The sequence below is a fragment of the Montipora foliosa genome, chromosome 3 (genome assembly GCF_036669935.1).
Source record: "Montipora foliosa isolate CH-2021 chromosome 3, ASM3666993v2, whole genome shotgun sequence".
NCBI classification, from domain to species: Eukaryota; Metazoa; Cnidaria; class Anthozoa; order Scleractinia; family Acroporidae; genus Montipora; species Montipora foliosa.
In genome coordinates this window covers 27,589,869-27,598,289 of record NC_090871.1, presented here as the reverse complement: position 1 = coordinate 27,598,289, position 8,421 = coordinate 27,589,869, and the positions used below count along the sequence as shown (strand labels likewise).

The 8,421-nt window shown below is 40.7% G+C and overlaps 1 pseudogene; it reads right to left on the bottom strand.

The window, feature by feature from the left end:
* Nucleotides 1-1,333: 1,333 nt before the first annotated feature.
* Nucleotides 1,334-3,772, bottom strand: LOC137997231 (BTB/POZ domain-containing protein 6-like; annotated as a pseudogene).
* Between the last annotated feature and the right edge of the window lie 4,649 nt (nt 3,773-8,421).

The following is an 8,421-nucleotide window of genomic DNA, read 5'->3' as shown; positions in this document are numbered from 1 at the left end:
CGGCGAATTTAATGCTGGGGGTAACCCTGCGATGGACTCGCATCCCATCCAGGGGGGAGTAGAAATACTGCTAGTCGCTTCATGGTACTGAAACCGGGATAATCTCCGGCCTGATGGGCCAATTGGCTCATATGCAGACTTTACCTTACCTTGTAAACTTCGGGGCGTTTTTTTCTAACACTCTCCCTGTCCTCCTGCATTCGTAATCCGTCTCATGGCGCAGAATGGCTATTGTTTGTGGGACATATACTTACTTTCTGGCATAAATTACTTTTGTCTCACTTGAACTCCCATGTGGGTTCTTAATAGGCTCCAATTGGTTGCGGTTAGTTTCTTACAAATGCAAATCTACAGGAAAATGCTGGGACGGTTAGCTTATTGTCATTCAGTATTCCAATACGGTCTTAACCAAGTTCTATTTTAAAAAGCGATTATATCGGAACTTGCAATAGATACCCTGATTAATAACATGTTTTCAAGCAGTTTGGTTAGTCTAGATTAATTGCTCTAAAGAGCGGATATCACCACCTGGACATTGTTTTCCGAACATGAACCTTTTATTGGCTTCATTGAAGAATCTTTATTGGCTTCATTGATGGATCATGCCCAAAGGCAAACTCAGAGTTCCACCTTCTATCTCGGAATAGATACCCTAATTAATAAACATGTTTTCGAGCAGTTTGGTTGGTCGAGATTAAGCTAGATTAGTTCGTTTTTACACTGAATTTGGTCTAGAGAGCAAATATCACCAACTGGACATTTCTTTCCGAACAACAACCTTTTATTGGCTTCATTGCTGCATCATGCCCAACGGAAAACTTAGAGTTTTGTCATATTCACAGTTCCACCTTCTATCTATATTTTCGGCGTCGTATTTTTCAGTTTCATTAAGTTATTCCGCCACTTTTATTATTGACGTGGTGGAGATACCAGGGTATAGGCAGTTTTGTTTACGTTGATGATAGTTTTGCATGACCTTAAGCGAACCGAGGCAGCCACTAAAGAAAACTACGACGTCATCAGGACAGATTTCGCCCTACGCAGGCTTCTTAGTCAACGGGGATTGCTACACAAGTCATTACCCGGTTTGGTGTTGTGAATGAAAGCACTTTAAAGCCATCGCAGATAAAAGATATGGTGGGTGTTTTAGCCTGACACGAGGTAATGTTCCTGGAAAACTGAATTGGACAAATTAGGTTTTCGAATAATGGTGTCTACCAAGACCAGAATGGTTCTAGCACCTTTTTCCTGTGAGACAAGTTTGACAATTAGAGAGCAAAAAAAATCTGAACAGAAGAATAGGGCGATTTGACAATGCATTCTGCTCTTAATGTCTAAATTTATTGCACCGTAACGAAGTTCAGTAATAGTTGGAACACTGATGAGGTTGATAAGTTGAAGTTGGATGAATTTTATTTACCCCTTTAACTTTTCTCTGCTTGAAGCTCAGTACATCCACTGATCTTACGATTCGTATCTACAGCGGAATACTCTAACATTAACAATTAACCGCTTAACAAACGTGATATGATATAACTTTGCTGGGAACTAGGCAGGTGCATTATCTTACAAGATAAGGAAATTAGGAATTTTTCATTCAACAAACCAAGACAGGAAATTGATTTAGTGGATAACTGTGCTTGTAATACAAGACGTGCACGGGCGGATCTGGGGAGGGTGCAGGGGCAGCGCACCTTTCCCCTAACATGACCTACTGTTTTTTAATACAACTGCCATTCTGCCAAAAAAAATACGTCACCAGTCAGCTACGCCATTCCTTAGTAGTGCACCCCCTCCTAAGAAAAATCCTGGATCCGCCCCTGACGTGATTGGCAGCATAAGTAGGTTCTAGAAAAAGCAACTACCCAACTTTTGTACAACCTATAAGTGAATTGGTGATAGCTGTGAATACTTCGGAGAAATAAACGGATGAGTTAAACTGATTGATTATGATTTATTAAAGATATAATCACCTCCACTTGCAGCTAGAGAAAGAATTTAAAATAACTTTGAAGAAATTCAAATTTCTTTTGAAAGCTTATTTTCTTCAATCATGAATCATGAGTGTCGAAACTACTTTTTTAAAAATTAAGTTTGAGTACTTGCATTATTTAACCCACCTAGCCCTCTCATAGGCTTTTTAAGAGCAAGTTGTCGGTTTTTTACAAACAAGCCGAATAATATAATGAACAATGTGATTCAGGGTACTTACGATACACGTCACAATGTGTCACAAGTCTGCGAATTTCATGTATTACTTTAGGGTCAGACTGGTGGCAATTTTGTACATTTTTGCTAATGATTGATAGTTTGAAAACGCTGTTTTATGACTGTCAGATGTAGCGGAACAAGCAATTTAAAAAAATCTTACAAAGAAAACAAAAATCGGGGAAATTGCCCACGGGAAGGACATGTTCCGTTATAGTCCGCTGCACTTTCCTTAAATGTAAACTGCACGCCAGACACGTCAACCACAGAAAGGCCGTTCTCTCCCTTGCCAGAGGAGGGCCCAGAGATTTCTGCTTCGATTTGATAATAGGTGTTTTTCTTCACATCAAATGGCGTGTCAAAAACAATTTCAAACCCAAAGTAAATACCAACTTTGTATTCCATTTGCTTTGACCTAAAGCTATCCGTCTTGGTTTTAACGGTGGACTGGCTGTGAAGATCCTTGATCACTAATTTAACGTGATAGTCTTTGTTCATACTGCCAAACAAAGACATTCCATGCAACTTGATGTTGTTATTCACGCTAAAAATAAGACAGTCCTTTAACCTTGAGCTGTAACGCCAACACTGACTTTCATCTACGTGGTTAAATCTATCACAAGTGCGAAACACAGCTGAGGATAAACCTGACCGCTTTGTCTCAGGAAATCCCACTGGGGTGGTCCCCAATGCTGAAATGAAGAACTTAACGAGGTTGTTTACTTCGTCTTGAGTTAGGATTTTTATATAAAGGACGACGGTTGCAAATTCTTGTTGTTTCATCAAGGGAAAGCGGATTTTTTTAACTACTGCTTCCCCAAGAATCCCTCTTTTTGCTTCACCATTCGCTTCTAAGCCTTGCATTTTGCATTGGTTTGTCGCCCACAAGTGAACAGCTTTAAACAGGTCGATCTCTTTCATGGTAAGAGTGTCTCTTGAGATGATTTCCTCAAGAAAGGAGCGTTGAATTGTCGCAAATCTATCTGACGTCACGACTTCTTCCGACTCTGTGTCGATCACTTTTCAACATCGATCTACCAAGGCTTTGTCGTCGTACTTTTCAGCCAATGGAAGGATGCTGAGGACATTTGATGGATGTAAATTACTTTGCACATATTCGCTGCATTTATCAACCAGGGAAGGCAGAATGTATTTCTTCGCCAAATAAAAGACCTCCATAACATTGCTTCCGCTTAAATTCACTTCATCGCTGTACATGAAACGAAACAGCTCCAGCAGACTGTTGTATTCACAGTCAGGCAGTTCAATGCAGCCACTAGTTTCCGCTAGCTCACCGTAAAACATGGCTTCAAACACAGGACTACTAATCGACAACACAAACTTGTGAGCTGGAATAACTTGCTTACTTTCACTTTCGTAATCGCTGTTAGATTTACGAACCACAAACTTCACATCGCTGAAAAGGTCGTTGTTCAGCATAAACATGGTTCGTTCTCGGATTGTGGGCCTCTTTGTTTGCCAGTTTTCTGGGGAAGACATCTTCGTCTTGATAGGGAATTTAGAAATAATTTCGATACTTCGTTTCCTCTTTTGTGTCCGTGAAGCCGATACTAGGCAGCGTGAAGGGTGTACAGAAATTTCAGCTGAGACACACGTCACTGCTGGCAGTCTGTTTTTCTCTCGTAATTCAGTACGGGTTATGAAGCGAGACGTTTTGGATAAAGGGGAATGGGACGGCCATACCACCCTTGTCTCGCCTTCTTCTCTACACGGCCAACGCCATACCGCCCTTTCGAGTTCGCGATGACTAAGCGCTCGTCCTAGTGACCCTTAGAGAAAAAAACCGACTGCCAGCAGACTATGCCTCTTGTGATGCATGGATGCTTTCTGATGAACAGTCCATTTATTTTCATGTGATTGCTATGCTGTGAAACGTGAAGAGATTATTAAGTCCATAATTAAACCCAGACATGAGTAAAAAATGAGCATCTCGCTGATTAAAATAAGTACTGAACAACAGAAATAACGGACGTCAAAATACTGATAGAAAGCGCTTTACAGACTATCAGGTTTCCCAAGTTGTCAATGCTCTGGCAAAACCGCCATGATGGAATCAGTAAACTTATTTATTAAACATAACATGCGAATTTTATTCCATAAAGCTCATTTGTACAAATCTGTACGCTTTATTTTCACATGTGAAAAAGGCCTATACAGCCAATCAGAATGGCGTACAGCTATTTCACATGTGGAAGTATAACCAATCAACGATAGCGTAAAGGCGTTTCCATGCCAATTACTCTTGCATCTCGTGCAAATCGTGCAAATCGTACTTTGTTATTGAATTAAATTAAATTTGCATTTGGTTCTATTGTTAGTGAGTTTTTGTTTCTAATTCGCGTTCAGAAAACTATTTTAATGAAAATTCTCATGTTATGTGTAATAAACAGTTTACTCGCTCGTTCCTCGCTCGTTCGGGTTTTTGACACAAACAACTCGTGCATAAAACCCCGTACGCCGCACTTTCTATGACGTAAACTATAATTACATCCTTATATTATTCGAAATTACAGAAAATTTTCAGAAAAGAAATAAGACAATTTAAGTGAGATGCTACGCGCGAGTGAGCAGTAAAGCAGTGCGTGGAGGTTTCCTTTTGCGTATTGCGTATAAAGGTGTGGACAATATAAATTGATTAATCGATTCTGCCAATCTGAGAGAGTTTGGCTCTGAAAGCTGCCAGCTGGTAATGCCATTGACGCAATGCTGGCGGTGAGAGGAATACCGTGTGGTGTACAACGCAATGATATTGCATACCAGGGGGGGGGGGGACTCCCATATAAAAAGGACGGAGGTGCTCGTCGGAAATTTGAAAAGAACCCCAAAGAGGTAAGTGGGCGTGGCATAATTGTTTTTTGACACCGGCCTAAGACAAAATTAGACAAAATTAAAAAGTAGTCAATTACCAAATGCCTCCTGTCATGATTTCTAGGCGCAATACCCTAAAGAGTACCGCTAAAGCTCCCGCTGTGGATCTTTTGAGGCTAAACACCCTAAGAGGTACCAAAACCGCTTTTTTTTCTCCTAAAAGGTACGACGAGCACCACCATCCATTTTATATGGGAGTGCACCCCCCCCCCCACCCCCCGCCCCACGCCTTTCCCCATCAACTTCCATCCCACTACTCGAAAGGTAATAAGAAAGAGTTTTAAAAGCGTTTTACCTCACTAGGACAGGCTTCGATTAAAAATAACATTTCAAATAATTTTGTTTTGCACGAGGAACTTGATTGAGTTTGCATGAATTTCGCTTGTCTTCCGTTTACATTCATTTGGTGAAAGAAGTCTCCATAGCCAAATTAAAGGTCAAACACATCTTTCTAGGCATTTAAAGGTAATACATAATAATGAAATTGAACGGTAACTCTTGGCCAGAGTGGGGTCTTCATTTTGTGAACAGGACAGATCTACTGATCAGGAAATTTCCCCAATGACAGTGTTAGGTTGAGAAGAGGGAAGAGGAATCGGATAATGTTAGACGCAGTTTCCTTTCACGATCTGCCGGGGATGTTGTCGGGACTAATGGCTTGGTTCACCTCGATATAACTTACCACTTTTATTACCTCTGATGTTGTGAGTTTAATTTCAATGAAATGATCATCAAGCATTACAGATACCCCTTGAGGGCATTTAATAGTATCACTAGTTTACCTAAATAATAGAAAAGCTGCCGAGGGGAAGGAAGATGTTCAAGTATGCTTGCAGTAATTTAGCGATGGTTCGTGCGTGGAATTGAAGGGAGATTTTAATAGGTCTTGAGCAGGGACTGTACAAAACATGGACCCCCCAAACTGCACCCCACTGTAGAAAAGAAAAAGAATGGTTAGAGGATAAGAGCATTTACGTCTTGACTTGGGCCGGTTTTAATAAGCGCCAAGTAGTATGCTTCATGTTACGGAATGAAATTATATACTTTACCCTTGAGTAAGCTCTGAATCATGGGTAAGTTTAAGGACGGTGCCTACTATTGTTATTGCGCATAGGTTCTGCACATCTCGAGATACTGGGTCTCCTGTGGGTGGTACATATTAACACAGAAATATTTTTGCGCGGATTAAAAATATGCGGAGAAAAGCAGAATTTAGTAAGTGCTCTTTGTATCCAAACAAAAATTGGGGCTTATCGTGCATTTTTTAGAGACAATTAAGCTTCGATTTGCATAAGAACGCCATACATTGCTTTGTATTTTAAAGCTTTATAACAATAACACTTGTTAAGATATTCCGGACTTTTATAACCCGCGCAAAAATACCTTTGAATTCAGTCGTTCAACGTCGTTAAAAAAGTAAGTTGTGGTCAAAATAACTACGCATCGTTTCTGAGGAAATAGTAAAGAGAATCGAGTAACTTTGGCATCGACCATGTTTATCATTTCCGAGTTCAGTTAAACTTCTTTTTCACAGCAAGCAAAAGTACTGTAATACGAAACGATAAAGACTTGTGAATCACCAAATTCAGCTTCACAGTGGTCAACACTAACTAACAGCCTGATTCAGTGCTCGTCCTTTGAGATGCCTTTCACGCACCACAAAGTTCACAAAAGTCAAGCTCTATCTGGTAGCCTGAGTATCAGGATTTCCTTAGGAGAGGGAAAGGAAAGCCTAACACTGAGTCTTTTAATTGAGCCTTCAACCCCCATAAATGAATTTTTCCGCGTTTTAAATAATAAGCGGAAAAATGCTCTCGTCTTTATGAACTATCAAAGGATTCGGTAAAAGTATTTAAGAAGGTGTTTTATGTAGATTAGTCATTTTGGTGTTCTCGCTGGAGGCACTTACTCTTGCTTGAAATTTACTTCAAATTTACTTTCTGTTTTTTTCGCGACTCATGGGCGACGAGGATTCTTCATCATCTTTATCTATTCCTTTCGACTTGCATGCCATTTTGGAGGCCCAGAAGAATGTTATCTTATTCGCAGTAAACACGCAGATTCAGGGCTTACAAAGCAATTTGCTTAAAGCGCAGACGGATTTGGCGTCTCAGATAGCTTCGGAGGTGCAACCAGAAATCTACGTCTTCAAGAAGAAAGGGAATGAGCAACAGTTCAACTTCAACCGCAAAGTGATCAAGAGGAGTTCTACCGCAGTGAAAGCTTTGGAGAGTGGGAACGTTGGCAAGGCGAAGGAGGAGCTGGATGAAGGTATTTCCTTGCTTAATAACAGACAGAAGATAGTCGAATTAGCCGATAAATCCGAATCCAGGGAATCCAGGGATGTCTGTTTTTTCGTTTGATCTCAAGTCAGCCTATCACCACATCGATATCTGTGAGGAGCACAGGAAATTTTTGTCGTTTAAGTGGCCTCCTTCTGATGGAGGTATGAAATTTTACGAATGTAACGTTTTGCCTTTTTGTTTGACTTCAGCTCCTTATGTCTTCACCAAAGTAGTTCTTCAATTGATTAAATACTGGAGAGGTCGGGTGATCTTACTTTAATTTACCTCGATGACGGTATTGGAGGCGATATGTCTGTAGAGCGTTCCAGAATTCTCAGCGATTCAGTTGGTCATGATCTTGCTTCGTCTGGTTTCACAGTTAACGACGACAAATTAATTTGGGAACCTACTCAGAGGTTAGTTTTCCTGGTATCTATTTTTAGATTTTGGCGAAGATTTAATTCAAATTCCTGAGTTTCGCATCCATAAGCTCAAATCTTCCCTCGTTTCTTGTCTCCAAAATAACCATATTCTAGCCAGAGATCTTGCTTCAGTTACAGGGCAAATTATTTCTATGGCTTGTGCAGTAGGCAATATTACCAGGTTGTTTACAAGATTGTTTTACGAGACATCTGGTTTGTCTCTTCTACTGGGCAAACCTGCCCAAAGGGAAGGAGCACGAACAGGACTCGAGGTCCTATGCGAGGTGCTCCACCCTACCCTATCCACAGCACAGCGGGGTCATGGCATTTCGATCGAAATGGAATGGATCCCAAGATCCCAGAATGATCAGGCTGATTTTCTCAGTCGCGTATTTTTGATTTAGACGACTGGTGCCTTTCTCCACTTTCGTTTCACCACGTTGACTCAGTTTGAGGTCCTCATTCTGTAGATCGTTTCGCAAATCATGTGAATGCCAAACTCCCTCGTTTCAATTCAAAATTTTGGAATCCAGGTTCTGAAGGCATAGATGCTTTTGTTATGAATTGGCACGGGGAGAATAACTATGCCTGTCCGCCTATCTTTCTTATTCTGCGTG